This window comes from Pongo abelii, chromosome Y, assembly GCF_028885655.2.
Source record: "Pongo abelii isolate AG06213 chromosome Y, NHGRI_mPonAbe1-v2.0_pri, whole genome shotgun sequence".
Lineage (NCBI taxonomy): Eukaryota > Metazoa > Chordata > Mammalia > Primates > Hominidae > Pongo > Pongo abelii.
In genome coordinates this window covers 37,669,100-37,688,587 of record NC_072009.2, presented here as the reverse complement: position 1 = coordinate 37,688,587, position 19,488 = coordinate 37,669,100, and the positions used below count along the sequence as shown (strand labels likewise).

At 37.1% G+C, this 19,488-nt stretch overlaps 1 pseudogene; it reads left to right on the top strand.

The window, feature by feature from the left end:
• Positions 1-13,409: 13,409 nt before the first annotated feature.
• LOC129053229 (testis-specific chromodomain protein Y 2-like) lies at positions 13,410-15,355 on the top strand (annotated as a pseudogene).
• The last annotated feature ends 4,133 nt before the right edge of the window (positions 15,356-19,488 follow it).

Sequence of the window (19,488 nt, the reverse complement as noted above, 5' to 3'; positions counted from 1 at the left end):
GGGTGCTACTGTATTGGGTGTCTATATATTTAGGATAGTTAGCTCTTCTTGTTGAATGGATCGCTTTACCATTATATAATGGCCTTCCGTGTCTCTTCTGATCTTTGTTGGTTTAAAGTCTGTTTGATCAGGACTCGGATTGCAACCCCTGCCATTTTTTGTTTTCCATTTGCTTGGTAGCTCTTCCTCCATCCCTTTATTTTGAGCCTATGTGTGTCTCTGCACGTGAGATGGGTTTCCTGAATACAGCACAGTGATGGTCTTGACTCTTTATCCAAGTTGTCAGTCTGTGTCTTTTAATTGGAACATTCAGCCCATTCACATTTAAGGTTAATATTGTTATGTGTGAATTTGATCTTGTCATTATGATGTTAGCTGATTATTTTGCTCATTAGTTGATGAAGTTTCTTCCTAGCCTCGATGGTCTTCAAATTTGGCATGTAGTGACAGTGGCTGGTACCAGTTGTTCCTTTCCATGTTTAGCACTTCCTTCAGGAGCTCTTTTAGGGCAGGCCTGATGATGACAAAATCTCCCAGCGTTTGCTTGTCCATAAAGGATTTTGTTTCTCTTTCACTTATGAAGCTTAGTTTGGCTGGATATAACATTCTAGGTTGAAAATTATTTTCGTTAAGAATGTTTAATATTGGCACCCACTCTCTTCTGGCTTGTACGCTTTCTGCTGAGAGATCAGCTGTTAGCCTGATGGGCTTCCCTTTGTGGGTAGCCCGACCTTTCTCTCTGGCTGCCCTTAACATCGTTTTCCCCTCATTTCAACTTTGGCAAATCTGAAAATTATGTGTCTTGGAGTTGCCCTTCTCGAGGAGTATCTTTGTGGTGTTCTCTGTATTTCCTGAATTTGAATGTTGGAATGCTTTGTTAGATTGAGGAAGTTCTCCTGGATAATATTCTGCAGAGAGTTTTCCATCTTTGTTCCATTCTCCCTGTGACTTTCAGGTACACCAATCAGACACAGATTTGGTCTTTTCACATAGTCCCATATTTCTTGGAGCCTTTGTTCACTTCTTTTTATTCTTTAATCTCTAAACTTCTCTTCTCACTTCATTTCATTTGTTTGATTTTCCATCACTAATACCCTTTCTTCCAGTTGATTGAATCAGCTACTGAGGCTTGTGCCTTCCTCAGGTAGATCTTGTGCTTTGGTTTTCAGCTCCATCACGTCCTTTAAGGACTTCTCTCCATTGGTTATTCTGGATACCCATTCCTCTAATTATTTCCAAGGTTTTTAACTTCTTTGTCATGGGTTTGAACTTCCTCCTTTAGCTCAGAGTAGTTTGATCATCTGAAGCCTTCTTCCTGCAACTCATCCAAGGCATTCTACATCCAGCTTTGTTCCATTGCTGGTGAGGAGTTGTGTTCCTTTGGAGGAGGAGAGGTGCTCTGATTTTTAGAGCTTCCATTTCTTCTGCTCTATTTTGTCCCCATCTTTGTGGTTTTAACTATCTTTGGTCTTTGATGATGGTGATGTACAGATGGGGTTTTGGTGTGGATATTCTTTCTGTTTGTTAATTTTCCTTCTAACAGTCAGGACCCTCAGCTGCAGGTCTGTTGGAGTTTGCTGGAGGTCCACTCCAGACCCTGTTTCCCTGGGTATCAGCAGCAGAGGCTGCAGAACAGCAGATATTGGTGAACAGCAAATGTTGCTTCCTGATTGTTCCTCTGGAAGTTTTGTCTCAGGGAATTACCCAGCCATGTGAGGTGTCATTTTGACCATACTGATGGGTGCCTCCCAGTTAGGCTACCTGGGGATCCAGGACCAACCTGGGGAGGCAGTCTGTCCGATCTCAGATATTCAGTAAACACTACTCTCCTCCATGCTGTCAGACAGGGACATTTAAGTCTGTAGAGGTTTCTGCTGCCCTTTGTTTGGCTATACCCTGCCCCCACAGGTGGAATCTACAGAAGCAGGCAGGCTTCCTTGAGCTGCGGGGGGCTCCACGCAGTTTGACCTTCCCAGCCCCTTCCTTTACCTGCTCAAGCCTCAGCAATGGTGGGCACCCCTCCCCCAGCCTCACTTCCACCTTGCAGTTTGATCTCAGGCTGTCATGCTAGCAATGAGTGAGGCTCTGTGGGCATAGGACCCTCCAACCAATTCACAGGCTATAATATTCTGGTGTGCCATTTGCTAAGACCGTTGGAAAAGTGCAGTGTTAGGGTGGGAGTGACTTGATCTTTCAGGTGCCATCTGTCACACTTTTCTTTGACTAGGAAAGGGAATTCCCTGACCCCTTTTGCTTCCTGGGTGAGGTGATGTCTCACCTTGCTTTGAGTCATACTCGGTACACTACATCCACTGTCCTGCACCCACTTGATAACACTCCCCAATGAGATGAACCCAGTACCTCAGTTGGAAATGGAGAAGTCACCCGTCTTCTTCCTTCAGGTCTTGAGCTGATCCCTATCCCTAGGATACAATCAAAAAGCATTCTTTTAATAAATACTATAACTGTAAAGCTTCTTTTAATAAGTCAGCTTGTTCAATGGTGACATTGTAAACTAATTCCATACAAAAAAATTCTGTCATATATACACGTGTATATGTGCTTCAGTGGTCCATACACATCTATGTAAAAAAAAAAAAAAAGAAAAAAAAAAGAAATTTTAAAGTACTTATTTTTCTACTTACTTAATTCCAAGCCTCTAGAACATATATCAGGGGAATTATTTAACAAATGGCTACCAATTAGTAAATACACTTCATTTCTTTAAAAACAAAGGTGTATTATGTCTTCTTAGGAAATGACAATTTAAACTTTCAGAAATTTTTAGTAAATACTGGTTCTGTAATCATTGTAAAATGTACCCATGAACATCATGTTTAAATTTAAGTAATCTATAAAGCCTAGCTCCCTCAGTGAAAAAACTGTTACAGGTAGTAATAGTAATAGTAACAGTAATAATAATAAAATAGTGCCAGCACATTGAAAAATCAGGTCAGTCACAGGTTTCAATAAATATTTCTCTTTCACTACAAGCTTTACCTGAACAACTTTGCTTCTACAAATAGTGCCAGCTTCTGTACACCACTTACTGTCTCCAATGCCTCAATTTCACACTCTCTGCATTTTTCCAAGAATGTGTCTTAACAGCAGAGCTCTCCTTTAGTATATTAAGCAAAAAAAAGTTAATCTTGCCTTTTCCTTTTAGGTATTCAATGGCATTTTATTAATCTTGGAGAAAAAGCAAGCCCTATATGGGTAGGAGTTCTGCCAAGTGGAGAAGGCCCTAGCATCAACAACAGAGCCTACAGCTCAGATGCTAAGTGGGAACTAAGGAAGCAGTGTAAATGTGGATAATTACCAGTTTGCTGCTAGTTGCTCACGTTCTGAAACAGATTTTTGATTCAAATGAAAAAGATTTTCCATTGTAGAAATTCACCTCCTTTTGGATCTATCTTAACGTTTTTAGAAATTTTTCCTGTTACATCAGTTTCCTCATTTGTTGATTTTTGTTTTCTCTTACTGTCTAATATGCATTGCTTGTGAATGCATTATTTTATTATGTTCGAACGAGGCAGAGAACAAATAATTCTGATCAAAGATGCCCACTATGCAAACTTCTATCAAATTATTTTTTAAATGTGGGTGATAATTGAGCATTGGTTCTACTAACTAACTTTAGCGAAATTGAAAATCCTCTAACCCCAGCTATAATCCTTGAAAATTTGCTTTCATTTGGCTCACTTATTGTAATATCCTAGGATCATTCTTGACTATATTATGACTGGGATCATTCATGACTATATTATGGATACACATTGTGTTTTCTCAAGCACAATGTGTATCCATAATATAGTGTGCCAATGCACCTGTATGCACGTGTATTATTGATGCCTTTCAACTGTACTAAAGATCAGCTCTATCCCAAATGCCATTCATTGACTTTTCTCCCTTGGTACCTCCAAAACAGAGGCTGACAAAGGTGTTATTTTTTGACATTCATGTATTACAAAAATGTTGAAAAAGTAATTGGAAGGAAAAACAGAGAAATAGAAAATATATTGTTTAATTTCTAATCATTGATTAACTGAACTGACCTTACTTTATTAATGTTTACCCTAAGTTGAATCAATGGAAATTATATACACTTTTTCAAATCCCTCTGCTTTATGGAAACCAAAGTTGGAGTTAAGAAATCTTCAAAATATAATATCAAAGAGTTACAATTGTGAGCCACTAAAAATAATTTTATCAACAGATGTTTCAACACTGTTAACTTCTCAAAGGTGTCTGACACTCAAGATTTTAGTATATTTAGCAGCATTTCTAACCTCTCAGCAATAGATGCTAGTAAGAACCTTACCAATACCACTTTCAGTCATGAACCAGGGTTAGAGTGAAATCTAAAGTGAAATCTGCAGACCTATAAAAACCCCAGACAATCACGTGGACTGTCTGTTACGTCTATGAGCTTATCCTCTATAATTTTTCCCCTTCTACAGTCTGCTGCAGCCACAGGTAGCTGGATTTTTAAAAACAATTCATACCAGCTTCCACCAGGAATCATTGTACTTATTGATCTTGCTGCATGCTTACATTATTTTCTTATTATTGTCTTTAGATATTTATTTGAAAGTCACTTTGTAAGCCACTTACTGTATATTTGTTTTACAAAAATCAAAGTGTGCTTTATAACAGAGAATCTTAATTCATACATTTTCTACAAAATTGATAATTTGACTTAAAAAAAAAAACTTTCTAACATAACCACTAAAACAAAAACCTAACCTCTGGGATTCAAAATTAGAAGTGTAACATTCACTTTAAGTATTTTAAACAAGAGACAAAACATAAACCTCATAAATAACCATAAACTCTGAAATTAGAAAACACTCAGTGATTCATAGACAAAAATTAAAGCAAAACTGCAGGGATGGCAGTTTCAAAACATTCCAAGAAAAAAAAAAAGTTTCAAACCATCAAAGACAGTCTGGACCCTGAAAATCCATAGTTTATATCAACCAAGTAAACATTTAATCCAGAAAGACAATTATAAAATCGTAAATTTTTTTTTCTTTAAGGATTGTTATATCACCTCCTAGGCACAAATGAAACCTTCAGAATTGAAATCCACACGGTCAAAATGAGGACTTGATTCCTGCTCCTAGAAAAAGCAAAGAAGCCCTTATGTGCTAAATTGTATTTTTTTTTCCCCAGTCTTTCTAGAGGACATATGAAAATTTGATAAAATAAACATTTATTTCTCCTTTGCCTAACTCAGAAGTCACTACTGATTGGAAATTCCAGGAATTTGTCACAAATATTTAAGTTGCTGTGTACAAAAATACGGTTTTTTTACACTAGGTTAAGGATAAACAGGAACAAAAGTTAGAGAGATTAGTATTTGTAAAAATCTGAATATTCAAAAGCAGTTTAACATACTGAAGCACTTAGAAAAATCATGCATATTTTTACAACAGTAACATTCTAAAAGAAATGTAAAACAATAAACTTTAACCCTCAAGTTTATCTGTAGCTTCAGAGTGAGAAGAAAGTGAATGTTAGGAGAGAGAGATAAACAATCCCCCTGAGAGTTAAAGGAGAATGTTAATACATACCCTGTATTTAAAAGTGATAGTTTTCATATTGCTCTTCAATATGCTCTTCAATATTACTCTTCATTCAAAGTGCCAATGGAATGCAAGCTAAGCTTTTAATAACTAACACATTGCATTTCAGAAATAACAAAAAGCATTCAGAGTTAGCACATTATGACATTTCAAATGCAGAGGTAACTTTCAGTGTTAGCACATTATGACATTTCAAATATAGTTTTCTGAAAAGCAGAAACACAAAAACAAACAGAAAGTTATGAACAATGTAAACTAAATGCAGGAATTAAGTGTGTCCCAAATTTTATAGACAAAGAACTAAAAACAGCAGTCTTAAGTAGGGCTAAAGAGAAATGATAGACAAATGATCAAAGAATCACATGAGAGCGTCAGTGAGACAAATTACAAAAGAACCCTTAAAAAAATGGGATAACTACTGAAATAAAGTCTATAATAAAGAGGTTTAACAGCACATTTGAGCAGGTAAATATTCATTCAATCTGAAGGAATAAAAACTGAAAACACAGTCTGAGGATTAAAATTTAAAAAGAAAGTAAAAAAAAAAAAAAATCAAGGGTAAATAGAACACCTTGAGGTGTACTGGTACATGCAATATGGACATCTTATAAATGAAGAATAACAGAAGCCAAAAATACGTAAGGCAAAAATGGCTGAACATTTCCTGAACTTAACAATCTCAATCTAAAGATGAAAGAGGACAAAAATCTTTAACGACAATATAGTCAATGATAGCCACATCAGAAAACATTATAGGCAATCAAGAGCCAATACAAAGAAAATTGTAAAAGCAGATAAGGAATAGCAATTTGCTAAGTACAAGAAGGTCTTGATTAAAGTAACAAATGATTGTTCACCTGAAACCAGGAAGTCAGAAGGTGGTGGGATATCGAAGTTTAACAGAAAAATGCTATCAAACCTGATATATATAACTGGTAAAATGAAATTCAAGCAAACATGTCTGGGTAAAGAAGAGCTAAAGGAAATTGTGACTAAAGCTTCTCTATAAGAAAAATGCCATTACTATTTCAACCCTGGCAAACTTAACTGTTAATGAACAGTCTGTGTGGACAGATATAATCACAGACAATAATATAAATTGAGAAGGATGGAAAACTACAAGAGCAGCATATTTTTATATTGTCGACATTAAACACTAAATTATTCGCACAAGTTAGTATTGTTCATAGTAGGCTATTTTAAGATTTCAATAATAATTGAAATCCCAAATACACCTAATTGTAATATAAAAAATACAACAGAAGGTTTTAAAATATTAGCCAAATTTTTTAAACGAGCAAAAAATAAATTCAGGATCAAGCAGAAGAAAGAGTGTATGGAAAATATGTAAGTCAACGTCAGAGTATGTAACATTTTACTTGTAAGAACTGTAAATGTGAGCTCTTGCTTAAAAAGTCACACATTGTTGCAAGTGTACCCTTAAACGAAGGAGTCACATTTGTGACTTCTATGGGAGGCATGCTTTAGGTGTAAAGGCAAATAGGCCAAAGTAAAATGATAGTAGATTCTGGGAAAGTTATGCAATGTACAACGGATCACCGTATATCTGTCTGTTCAAGTATACAATAGGTGCAGTGGAAGGATTAGTATGATGCAATTTCTATAGAATTCCGAGTCTACGTGAAGTTTTCCAGCTTCCAAAAAAAGATTTGCAAAGTAAATAAAAATTAAATTTCATCAATTTTCTAGCCCAGATCAGCAGCAGCTACTTATTTTTTATTAACCACGTCTGTGGGATGCTGCCTTCCAAATATTTCTGGAGCAGCTTACAAGAGCCATGGTAAACAGAAGGGACTCTGTCCTCCAAATCTCAGGAGGACTCACTTGCTGATTGCTGCTTCTGCTTATGGAGGTCCCGACAGAGGGGAATAGTCATTGTTTTATTCCCTAAACATTATGCAGGCTCTTTGTCCCTCTGTGCAACCAACTTTCAGTAGATTTAAAAAGCAAAAATATTTTTTTCCTGGTTATTCTTCTTTTTCACTGAAGACATTTGTAGACTAAAACTTTCAAAATTAATCATATATAATTAATCATATATAAAATAATATATATTATATAATATAATATATTACATATTATATATAATATATAACATGTCATTAAATTATACATCATATATAATATAGACTTATATATAGTATTATATATTATGTAACATGATATTATATATAATATCATATATAATTATATTATATAATATAATTAATATATATTTTATATCATATATGTCATATGATATATAATACATATATTATATATACTATATGTAATACATGTATTATGTATAGTATATAAGATATATATCATATATTATATATTATATATCATATATACATATCATATGTAATATATAATATATTATATATACTATATCTGATATATTATATATTATATATTATTATATTATTATATATTATATATTATATATAATATATCAGATATAGTATATATAAATCATATATATATATATACACACACAAATATATATATATATAAAATGAAATGTGGTTTTAACGATACGTGCCCCAAAACAATGTGCCTCAAAAAGACCCCAGAATAAGCTCACTACAGCTGATTTACAGGAGGGAAAGAGCCTATGTAATGAATAAACAAAATGCTACCAAACCATAGAAGTAGAAAATCTTATTTTCAAAGTTACAGCACTTTAAAATTTCAATGCTCTTTTTCACCCCCGGCAAAATCACAAACTACAGAGTGAAATAGGGAAGTATGTCTCATTTTAAGAACAACTACAAAAAAAACTACGAAAAAATAAGCTTTTTTGACAGCCCAAATGGCAGCCTTACCAAAATGTAATATTTAAAATTTAGATACTTAATAAGCTAATACAATAAACAAAGAAGCACAAACAATTATGAACAAAAATTATTAATCTAAAGAGTAAAATTATTTTAAAACCTAAAGAAGTCTAGAGATAAACTGTACAGTGAAATCGAGAAATATGGCTCATTTTAACAATTAAAAAGAAATTATGATCTGAAAGTTTTTTTAGACAGCCCAAATGGTGGTCTTACTAAAACATAATATTCAGAATTAAGTTTCAGAGTCAGCTAATAGAAGAAACAAAAGAAGCACAAAAAGTTGTGAACAAATTTAATAAAAAAAGTAAAATTATTTTAAAACCTAAAAGAGTCTAGAGATAAAAGTAAAAAAAAAAATTCACTACAGATATTTAAAAGCAGACTTGAGCTGGGGGAAGAACACACTATCAGCAAACCAAAGAAAGGGTGTTAATATTATTGTTAGGAAATGATAGAAAAAAAAGTAAAGTAATGAGAACAAAGCCTAAAAGGCTGTGGAACACTATCAAGCAGCCATACTATGCATGCTGGAATTTCAAAGGGTGACAAAAAGAATCAGGAAGACTATTTAGAAACAGTAATGGTAAAGAATGTCAAACGCAACAAACTCCAAGTAAGAGAAACTCCAAGAAACAAACTCAAATTATATGATAATTAAACCCTTTGAAAGAAAGACAGAGAAACTCTTGGAAGCAATAAAAGAAGTGGCTAGTAATGTTCCAAGAACCCTCAAAATTAATCAGCAATCTTACCTGAAAACTCAGCGGACAGAAAGCAATAGATTAACATATTCCAAATGATGTAAGAAGAAACTTTTGAACAGAAATCTGATGTTCAAAACATTGTCCCTTATAAGGGAGGGAGAAATCATGACATTTCCCGATAAAAGCTGGGACATTTCACCAGTAGACTATCTTTTTAAAAAATGCCTTATAGGATACTTCAGAGTAAAATGAACAGACAATAAAGAGCGGTATGAATGAATATATATTACGGTAAAGATAAACGTATAAGATATGATAAAACATAAAAAATAAGAGTGCACACCTCCACAATTTGTTTCCCATGTAATTTAAAACAAAAATATACTTAATAAAAATACTATAACTAACTTGTGTTTTTGACATACAATGCATAAAGGTATGATTTTGAGAACTCAATAAGGAAATCATGGGGGTGAAGCTATACAGCGTTAAGGGATTTGTGTGTTATTGAAAGTAAGCTAGTATAATCTTAAAAGTGGAATAAATTTAGAATATTCAATGTAATCACAGTATCAATGACAATTAAAAAAGAAAAAGAATAACAGGCAGGTGTAAAGCTTTCTGTACAACACCAGAAAGTAGGAGATGTGGATTTAGTTACTCTCACTTGAGGCTACCAAGCCAGCTATCATGTACCATGAGACAAAGCCCAAGCTGTCCCACCAGGGTGTAAGTGTGGAGAGCCTAAAGCACATGGTATAGCTGCTATTTCAAACAATTTTCACTACACCAGTGACGATGAAATAGAATAGGCTCATCCATATGCAGAACCTGGTGAAGAACTGGAGGCAGAAAGAAGTGGATTACAGGTGTGACCCTGTAATCCCAGCACTTTGCAAGGCTGGGGCGGGCAGATCACGAGTTCAGGGGATTGAGACCATCCTGGCTAATACAATGAAAACCTGTTCCTACTAAAAATCATAAAGTTAGCCAGGTGTGGTGGCAGGCCCCTGTAATCTCATCTACTCCGGAGGCTGAAGCGGGAGAATCACATGAACCCAGGACGCGGAGGTTGCAGTGAGCCGAGATTGTGCAACTGTGCCACTGTACCCCTGCCTGAGTGATAGCTCAAGACTTTGTCTAAAAAAAAGAAAAATAAATAAAATTTGGTGTTGGAAAGGTTAGGAAGAAACAGTATGACACTTGGGAACCAGAGCAACACTGGGGAAAAATGTATATATGACTTTAACAGATGACAGACTAAAAAACAGAAAAAATAAAAAAGTGGCATGGACCAGAACAACTAGAACTTTTTCAAACAATACCAGAAGATGAACTTCTATATCTACCAAGCCCAACTTTTCTAAGAATGCTCCTAAAACTCTAGTGTCTGGCCAACACCACAAATTCAAAAGCAGCCAGTTACGTGCTGCCAGCCAGAATGTTAGCAGTAATCCAGGGTCACGTCTGTCTGACGCAAAGAATATGGAGCTACTATGTTCAACTATCAAGAAAGACACTTGCCCCTTACAGCCCTAGTCACAAAAGAACACAGTGAGTGGCGTTCAGGAACTCAAGAATCTGGACCCTATTGCAGCAGATCAGCAGGATACAGTGGTCTTCAAGGAGGAGGAAGGGAATCTCATCAGGGCTTTATCAGCTCCCAGGGCAGGACAGTGTGGAATAGCGAACAAGACCCAGATTCACCCACTATTTCCTCAGAAGTCTGGCTCAGTTACTGCTTCCATGGCTGCAGACTCAGCTACCAAAAAAGCTACAGTGTTATTAATGGGGCTATTAGCAGCCAATGGAGAAACAGACATGCTTATATTAGTTGCAAGAGTGAAAGGTGGACAAAGAAATGTTACTGACAATGGCAGAGACCAGCCTTTTATCAAGAAGATGTACTTCACCAGAGGGCTAACAGAAAATGCCAGCACGTACAGATATATTGTAGTGAAGAAAGAGGATGGATTCACCCAGATGTTGCTGTAAACTAGATCAACTTAAAAAAATGCACTGAATATAGAAGTAATTAAAGAAATGGTTAATGCTCTGAATAGGGCTGCTGTGGGTGGGAGCAAGTTTGTGCTGTTCAGTGCAGGTGGAAGTGTCCTTTGCTGTGGTCTCGATTTCGGGTACTTTCTGAAGTATTTAAGGAAGGACAGAAACAGAACAAGCCTTGAAGTGGTGAACACCATCAAGAACACTGTGAATAATTTCAATCAATTTTAAAAGCCTATTTTTATATCAGTCAGCAGCCCATCCTTTGGAATAGGTGCATCCACACTGCCTCTTTGTGATTTCTTCTGAGCTAATGAAAAGGCTTGGTTTCAAATCCCTTATATGACATCTGGACAGAGTCCAGATGGCTGTTGTGTTACTTTACCTCCTACTTGAACTTTGCATCATCCAGCCTCCTTAATTATTGTGACCATGAGACATTGCTTCATCCTTTGATTGGTCCCAGCCCAAGGTCTCAGGCCAAGCTGTCACTTCAGCTCCTTTCTTGGTCCAGGGCAAAGTTCCAAGGCTGAGACTTGTAGCTTCTACAAATAATCACTTCAGCTCCAGGTGAATCCAAGACCAAGTTTCAGGGCCAAGCCGAATAACGCTTACTCCAAAAACACTAAGCACATTCCTTTACTTCTCTGCCTTTAGAAACTGTGAAGCGCAGTCTCATAATAGGTAAACCACTCACATTCCACCCCCACTGTGAAGAGTTTTTTACTTTCACTTATAAAAGTTTTGATTCAACCTTTTTGCATCCACCCTCCTTAATTTTCTTGGCCATGAGACAAAGAACTCTGTGTGATACCTCACATTTAGAGATTTCTAGATTGTAGTGCACTAATGAGACCACAATGATTGAAGTCTGGGAATTGAGCTATGGGATGCATCAGCCTTGCGAGACCAACTGACAAACTGTCCCCACACTGTGATACATACCCTTGGGGGCATTCACCCATATAGTGGTCATGAACAGAGTCGAAAAGGGGCAAGGTAAATTGATACAGCCTAGAAACCTGAGGGACACCATCAAGCAGCCATACATATGCATTTTGAAAGATCGAAGGAAGAGACAAAAGATCATGGAGACTATTTAACAAAATAGTCATAAAGAATGCAACAATTTAAGACAATAAGTAAGCATCCAAGAAGCTCAACAGACTCCAAGTAACAAAAACTCAAAGAAACAAACTCAAAGTTACCTGATAATTAAACTGTCTAAAACAAACACAAAGAGAATCTTGAGGATTTTCAAAGGAAGTAGGGGAAGTAGCTAGTCATGTAAAAGGGACCCTAAAAATAGCCAGTGGATTGCTTATCTTAACAACCACTGAAAAGCAGTAGATTACTTATCTGAAAACTAAGACGATAGAAAGCAGTAGACTAATATGTTCCAAGTGATGTCAGAAAAAACTGTCAAACCTAAATCTTATGATCCACCAAATTGTCCATCAAAGGTGAGGGACACATTATGACATTCCCACATAAAAGCTGGCACCCTTTTCAAGTAGACTACCCTTTAAGAAATGTCTTATGGTGTACTTCAGGGTAGAATGGACAGACACTCAAAAGCAGTATGAACAAACAAAGGTTAAGGTAAAGATAAATATATGTATAAATATATAAGATGCAACATTTGGCCGGGCACGGTGGCTCACGCCTGTAATCCCAGCACTTTGGGAAGCCGAGTTGCATGGATCACAAGGTCAGGAGATCAAGACAACCCTGTCTAACACGGTGAAACCCCGTCTCTACTAAAAATACAAAAAAATTTACAGACAAGGTGGCAGGCGCCTGTAGTCTCAGCTACTCGAGACGCCGACATAGGAGAATGGCGTGAATCCAGGAGTCGGAGCTTTGAATGAGCCTACATCGCACCACTGCACTCCAACCTGGGTGACAGGGCGAGACTCCATATCAAAAAGAAAAAAAAAAAAATTAACAATATGCACCTCCACAATTTGTTCTCCACGTACCTTAAAACACAAATATATTTAACTTAAAAAAGCACTTCTAATTTGTGTTTTTGACACAAAATGAATAAAGGTATAATTTTGAGGACTCAGTAAGTGAAATAGTGGAGGTAAATTATACAGGAGTAAAGGTTTTGTATGTTACTGAAGGTAAGCTAGTGTAACTTTAAAAATGTTAGAACATTAGAATGTTCCATACAATCGTCATAGCAACCATAATTAAACAAACAAACACAAAGCAGTAACAGGCAGGAAGAAAGCTTTCTGTTCTACACCAGAAGGTTGTGGCTGTGGATTTAGCTACTCTCACCTGAGGCTACTGAGCAAGCTCTCATGCACCATAGCATAGCTGCTATTTCACACAATTTTCACTACACCAGTGGTGACGAAATAGAAGAGGTTCATCCATACGCAGAAGCTGGTGAAGAACTGGAGGCAGAAAGGAGTGGCTATGTAGAGACACAACTGAAACAATGTTGGCACAGCAACTGCTCCAATCCTGTGTCTTTCCTCATGGCTTCCCAGGAGTTTGAGGTTGAAAGTATTGTTGACAAAAGACAAGATAAAAATGGGAATACAGAGTGTTTGATTCGGTGGAAAGGTTAGGACAAACAGGATGACACTTGGGAACCAGAGCAGCACCTCACGGACTGTGAAAAATGTATACATGATTTTAAAAGACGACAGACTGAAAAACGGAAGAAACTGACATGGACTAGAACCAGTAGAATTTTTTCAAACAATGCCAGAAGAAGAACTTCCAGATCTACAAAAGCGAGCTATTCTAAGAACTCTCCTAAAACGCTAGTGACTGATAGACACCACAGATCCAAAAATAGCAAGTTATTTGCTGCCAGCAAGATCGTTAGGAGGAAGGCAGCTTCAATTCTCTCCAACACACAGAATATGGAGATAATAAATTCAACTATCAAGATCCTTGCTCCTGACAGCCCCTTTAACGACAAGAAAACTCTGAGTGGCTTTCAGAAACATGGGAAACTGGACCCTGTTGCAGCAGATCAGTAGGACACGGTGGTCTTCAAGGTGACAGAAGCGAAATTCCTCCAGGACAATTTGTCACCTCCTGGTGCAGAATAAGCTGGAATAGAGAACAAGACTCAGATACACCCACCAATGTCACAGATGTCTGGCTCAGTTACTGCTTCCATGGCCACAGGTTCAGTTACCCAAAAAGGTATAGTGGTATTAACAGACTCATAAGCAGCCAATGGAACAACAGAGGTGCATACCTCAGTTTCAAAGGTGAAAGGTGGGCAAAGAAATATTACTGATGACAGCAGAGGCCAGCCTTTTATCAAGAAGACTTACTTTACCGTAAGGTTAACAGAAAGTGCCAGCACATACAGAGACATTGTAGTGAAGAAAGAGGATGGATTCACCCAGATAGTGCTATCAACTAGATCGACAGAAAAAAATGCACTGAATACGGAAGCAATTAAAGAAATGGTTAAAGCTCTGAATAGTGCTGCTGTGGATGACAGCAAGCTCGTGCTGTTCAGTGCAGCTGGAAGTGTCTTTTTTTGCAGTCTTGATTTTGGGTACTTTGTGACACACTTAAGGAATGACAGAAACAGAGCAAGCCTTGAAATGGTGGACACCATCAAGTAATTTGTGAATACTTTTATTCAATTTAAAAAGCCTATTGTTGTATCAGTCAATGGCCCTGCCATTGGACTAGGTGCATCCATCCTGCCTCTTTGTGATCTCGTGTGGGCTAATGAAAAGGCTTGGTTCCAAACCCCTTATATGACCTTTGGACAGAGTCCAGATGGCTGTTCAACTATTACATTTCAAAAAATGATGGGTAAAGCATCTGCCAATGAAATGTTATTTGCTGGGCGAAAGCTGACAGCACGGGAGTCATGTGCCAAAGGCCTGGTCTCTCAGGTATTTTTGAGTGGAACTTTCGCCCAAGAGGTTATGATTCAAATTAAGGAGCTTGCCTCATATAATCAAATTGTACTGGAAGAATCTAAGGCCCTTGTTTGCTGTAATATTAAGTTGGAGTTGGAACAGGCCAATGAGAGAGAGTGTGAGGTACTGAGGAAGATCTGGAGCTCAGCCCAAGGGATAGAATCCATGTTAAAGTATGTTGAAAATAAAACTGATGAGTTTTAATTGTCAGTCTGTCTGCTTAGGACACGAGAACTAAGCTGAACCAAATGCATCATGAGTTGCAAGATGCCCTAATCCATCTTCATAGCCCAAAACAGTTTCACCCATAGCTAAGGCTTGGAAACAAAACTGGAAATGTCCAAGCCAGGTATTGAAATTATTACATCATTTTTAAGCACTGTAGCTTTAAAAGAAATAATAAAACAGCTTGTTTGCCCAAATGTGGTTATTTTACGCTCACATAAGCCCAAATATAAAAGCAGACTGTTGGGTACTAGATTCTTCTTGGAAGCCCTAATGTGTATCTATGGCTACTACTATATATAAGACCAGAGTTGTGTTTTATTGGATGTTTATGACAGAGAATCCTGTAATAATGTTGATTTTTCTTATTTTTGTATGCTACAGTACCTCTACTGGGTTATAAGGCAGCCTTAGCTTCCCTCCCAGGAGGACACGGTACTGTATGAGATGGTGCCCTTGACTTTACAGTGGCACAAGCACTTCAGAGACACACAATTATAAATTAAAAGACTTTTCTTTTAGAATAAATATTTCTGGCACAAAATTCACTGATGATCATTCTCCTAAACTGAACATACGACTAGAATTTGTGGTGAGATATCACTTGATTTTATTTTCCTTTATAAATGTCTAGTTCTTACCCAGTTAACAAAAGAAAACTTTATCTCTCTAAAGTAAAACTTGTTGCACCTTATTAGTGAATTATGGAATCATTTTTGTGGAAATATCCAGGTTCTAATGTTTGTAATGTGAAGATTTAGGTTACCTTAGAGTGTGCTCTTGTTAATAAGTTAAAATTCTGGACACATTATTAAAGGCAGAAACTTCTTTCAAAACAAAGACACCTACACTCTGTATGGCCTTTAAAAGTATCAGTGTCTCTTTTTATGAGCACACAAATTTCTAGAACACTGTATGTGTTCAGTTACCCAAAAGCTCTATGAATACTATCTTGCTGATTTTTATCGAGGCCCCATTACATAGGCATAATTGAATAATCCACTGGCCACTGGTGATGAATGTCATCTTTGTCACAAGATCTCTAGGGTGTCGCTTCACCAGCCAACAGTCTCTGTGGATGATGTCACCTTTGTGCAAGTTTCCCTTGAGCCTGCTTGTCTAATTTTACACACCCATCTTACAGCCTGCACTCAGCTCAAACTATGGGCTTAGGTTTCAGTTTGCTATGGATGTGCCAGGCACAGAATTGAGGCAGATGCATGAGTGAGTGTTGGTTGAGTCCAGCCACTGCACACAGCTTTGCATGTTATCTGTGATGAGGTAAGCAGGTCAGGTGCTCGTACAGGTGACAATTCCCTGCAGATCTTTAGGTGAATCAGGCATACCACAAGCTTTCTCTTCTGCAGGCACTGAAGAATGCAGTGTCATCCAAAAAAGAATAAATGCCAGAAAATGCAAAGACCCAAAGACGTCATCTCAGCCCTGGCTTGGGAAAGGTTTAGATCTAGGATATCTAAAGGGCAAATGTCCTGCTTTCTTTTTTCTTCTACTTTTCTTTTTTTCTTTTTCTTATCTATGGAATCACTATGGCTTAAATTAGGTTTTTCAAAGGGCTGTGTCTCTCTTTCTACTGGAGATTAGGATCTTGTCTTTTCTTCACTCTTTCTCTCTTTGACTGCTTTTCTCTCTTTGACATGCTATAGAAGAAATGTGTTTTGGCCCAGCATCTTTCTGTTGACTGTAGGGCTATTTGTCAGAAACAGTAAGATTTCGGCTTAGCAATAACATAACGTCTTCCTATTTAAGACCCCCCAAAAAAGGGCTAGATATTAGGGAGTCTCTATATATGTATTGATGTATCATAAAACTTCCCCAGGTCTTACTTTATTTATTTAAGGCACTGTAATGAAAAAGAAACTTGCACTTTACTGGCACCTCATTCATTGGGCATTTCCTATAGGAGTAGTAAGGAACATGGACGGTTGGATGTAAAAACTGGAAAAGCTGATGATGATGTGACTAAAAGATTCTCTACATCAAGAAGATGAGAAAACCTGGAGTAAGAAAATTTTGTTTTGATTGTTTCCAGGGAGAATGTTTCTCTGATGTTTGTGAGTTGTTTCTTGTGGGCTTTTCTGATATGACTGCTAAGAAGGCATGAACAATTTTACAATATTTACAAAGATGTTGGTTGTTTCACGGGGCAAAAAGCCTTGCACATAGGAAACTTCAAACAATGTGCCTTCAACCCTCAGAAACTTTCTAGGTCTTCAATAATATTGACAAAGAAAACCAATATAGTTGTGGTGGATTATTGGGAAAATTTTCACAGGCCGAGAAACAGCCTGGACTATGAGGCTGCAGAGAGAATTTTAAGAATCCTGTACAATCCCATGGCCCAACCAAATAATTTTTTTTTAAAGCCCAACTTTTTTTGTCTGTGTGCTTAAGACATGCCCACAGCTACTCAGATAAAAAAACAAGACCACGCATTAAAATGTTGTGTCTTTTGTGTAACCAGATTGCTTCCAGGAAATAGTCTCTTTTTCAGAACATGTACATATTGGACTCCAGTGTGTTACAAAGGGCACCTTATATTACTAAACATGCTTCAGGCTCTGAGCCAAATTTCTGTAAATTATCATTTTAGCCTCTGGTCTCATGCCAAGGTCCTGGGCCATGCTTTCACTTTAGCTCTTGTGTGGCTCAGGGCCAAGTCCCTGAGCCAAGCTGAGTCATTGCATCAGCTATTAATAGTTCCAGGCACAAGGACCCAGGAAAGATAAGTAGCACTTTCTTCAAAACTAGTTAGTACATTTTCTTTCTTCTGAGTCCATAAAAATATCAGACTCTTTCTCAGAGTGGGCGACTGACTCTACTCCACCAGAAGTTAACATATTACACATTTGCTATCATCTCCCCTTTTGCATTCATAATTTTTAATTTTCTTGAGATTAAAAAAATCTGTGTGTCACCTGATAGATTTTGGTTCACAGGGGTACAGCAAAGTTTGTTTTTGGTTCATGGACTGGGAAAGGCTTTAATTAAAAAGGTCACTAGTAGCTGGGCATGGTGGCTCATGAGTGTTATCACAGCACTGTGGGTGGCCAATGCAGGCAGATCACAAGGAGATCGAGATCGAGACGATCCTGGCTAACATGGTGAAGCTCCCATGAAGTCTATTAAAAATACAAAAAATTAGCTGCATGTGGTGGTGGGCACCTGTAGTGACAGCTACTTGGTAGGCTAAGGCAAGAGAATGGCATAAATCCCAGAGATGGAGCTTGCAGTTACCCAAGATCTTGCAACTGGACTCCAGCTTAAGTGACAGAGTGAGAATCCATTAAATAAAAAAGGTGAGTGGGAGTGCAATTCCAAACTACTTACATTCATATCTGCAGCTTGTCTTCTATTTGCATTCACATCTGCCCCTTGTTCTCTGTGTTTGTTTCTTTATTTTTTCTTTTTTTAAATTCTGAAGAGCAAAGAAAGCTCTGGGCAAGTGCCAGGTAAAATCCAATAGATTGCCTGCCATTCTTACAAAGCTTAGGAGAAAGGGATGTTGGGAGACGCATTGGCAGTCTCCTTTCACCCTCCACTGTTGAAAATGTTTCCTCTGTTCCAACTATTTTCTTTCACAGAGGATCCAGCTGTCACGTAGGACTGAAAGGATATCTAAGTTAATTGAAGATTTCTGGATAAGACTATATCACGGTGTTATGTGAAGACCTCAAAACTAACTCGTTTCTGACAGTCTGTCAGAGTATTGCCACCAAAAATTTCAGGCTCTTCTGTGGCATTTTATTTATTTATATTTTGCATTGTGTTGCTAATATCCCTCCTGTTTCATCTTTGTATGCAATGTTGTGATCTGGAGATGTAAGCGCACTGGTAAAAGTCAGTGATTAGAAATATAATTCAAAGAGTTGCTATTTTGTGATTTTTTTTCTTTCAAATAGGAAGAATTCAAAATTGTGGTCTAAACATTTTTATTTGATAAGGATCTTTTTGTCCACCAATGATAGATATTCACGTCACTGTAGGGAATGGCATACATTCAAATAAAATTTCTCTTTTTTGGCTGGTTATTTCTCTTTAAAAAGATGCACACAACCATATATATCTAAAGAGATTCTTTGTGAGACACATCTTTTTTCTGAAGAGAAACATACTGTAGGGACAGGTGATGATCGTTAACCTTCTTTTTCTCACTTTTGAGTATATAAACCCGGGATTCAGCATTTTC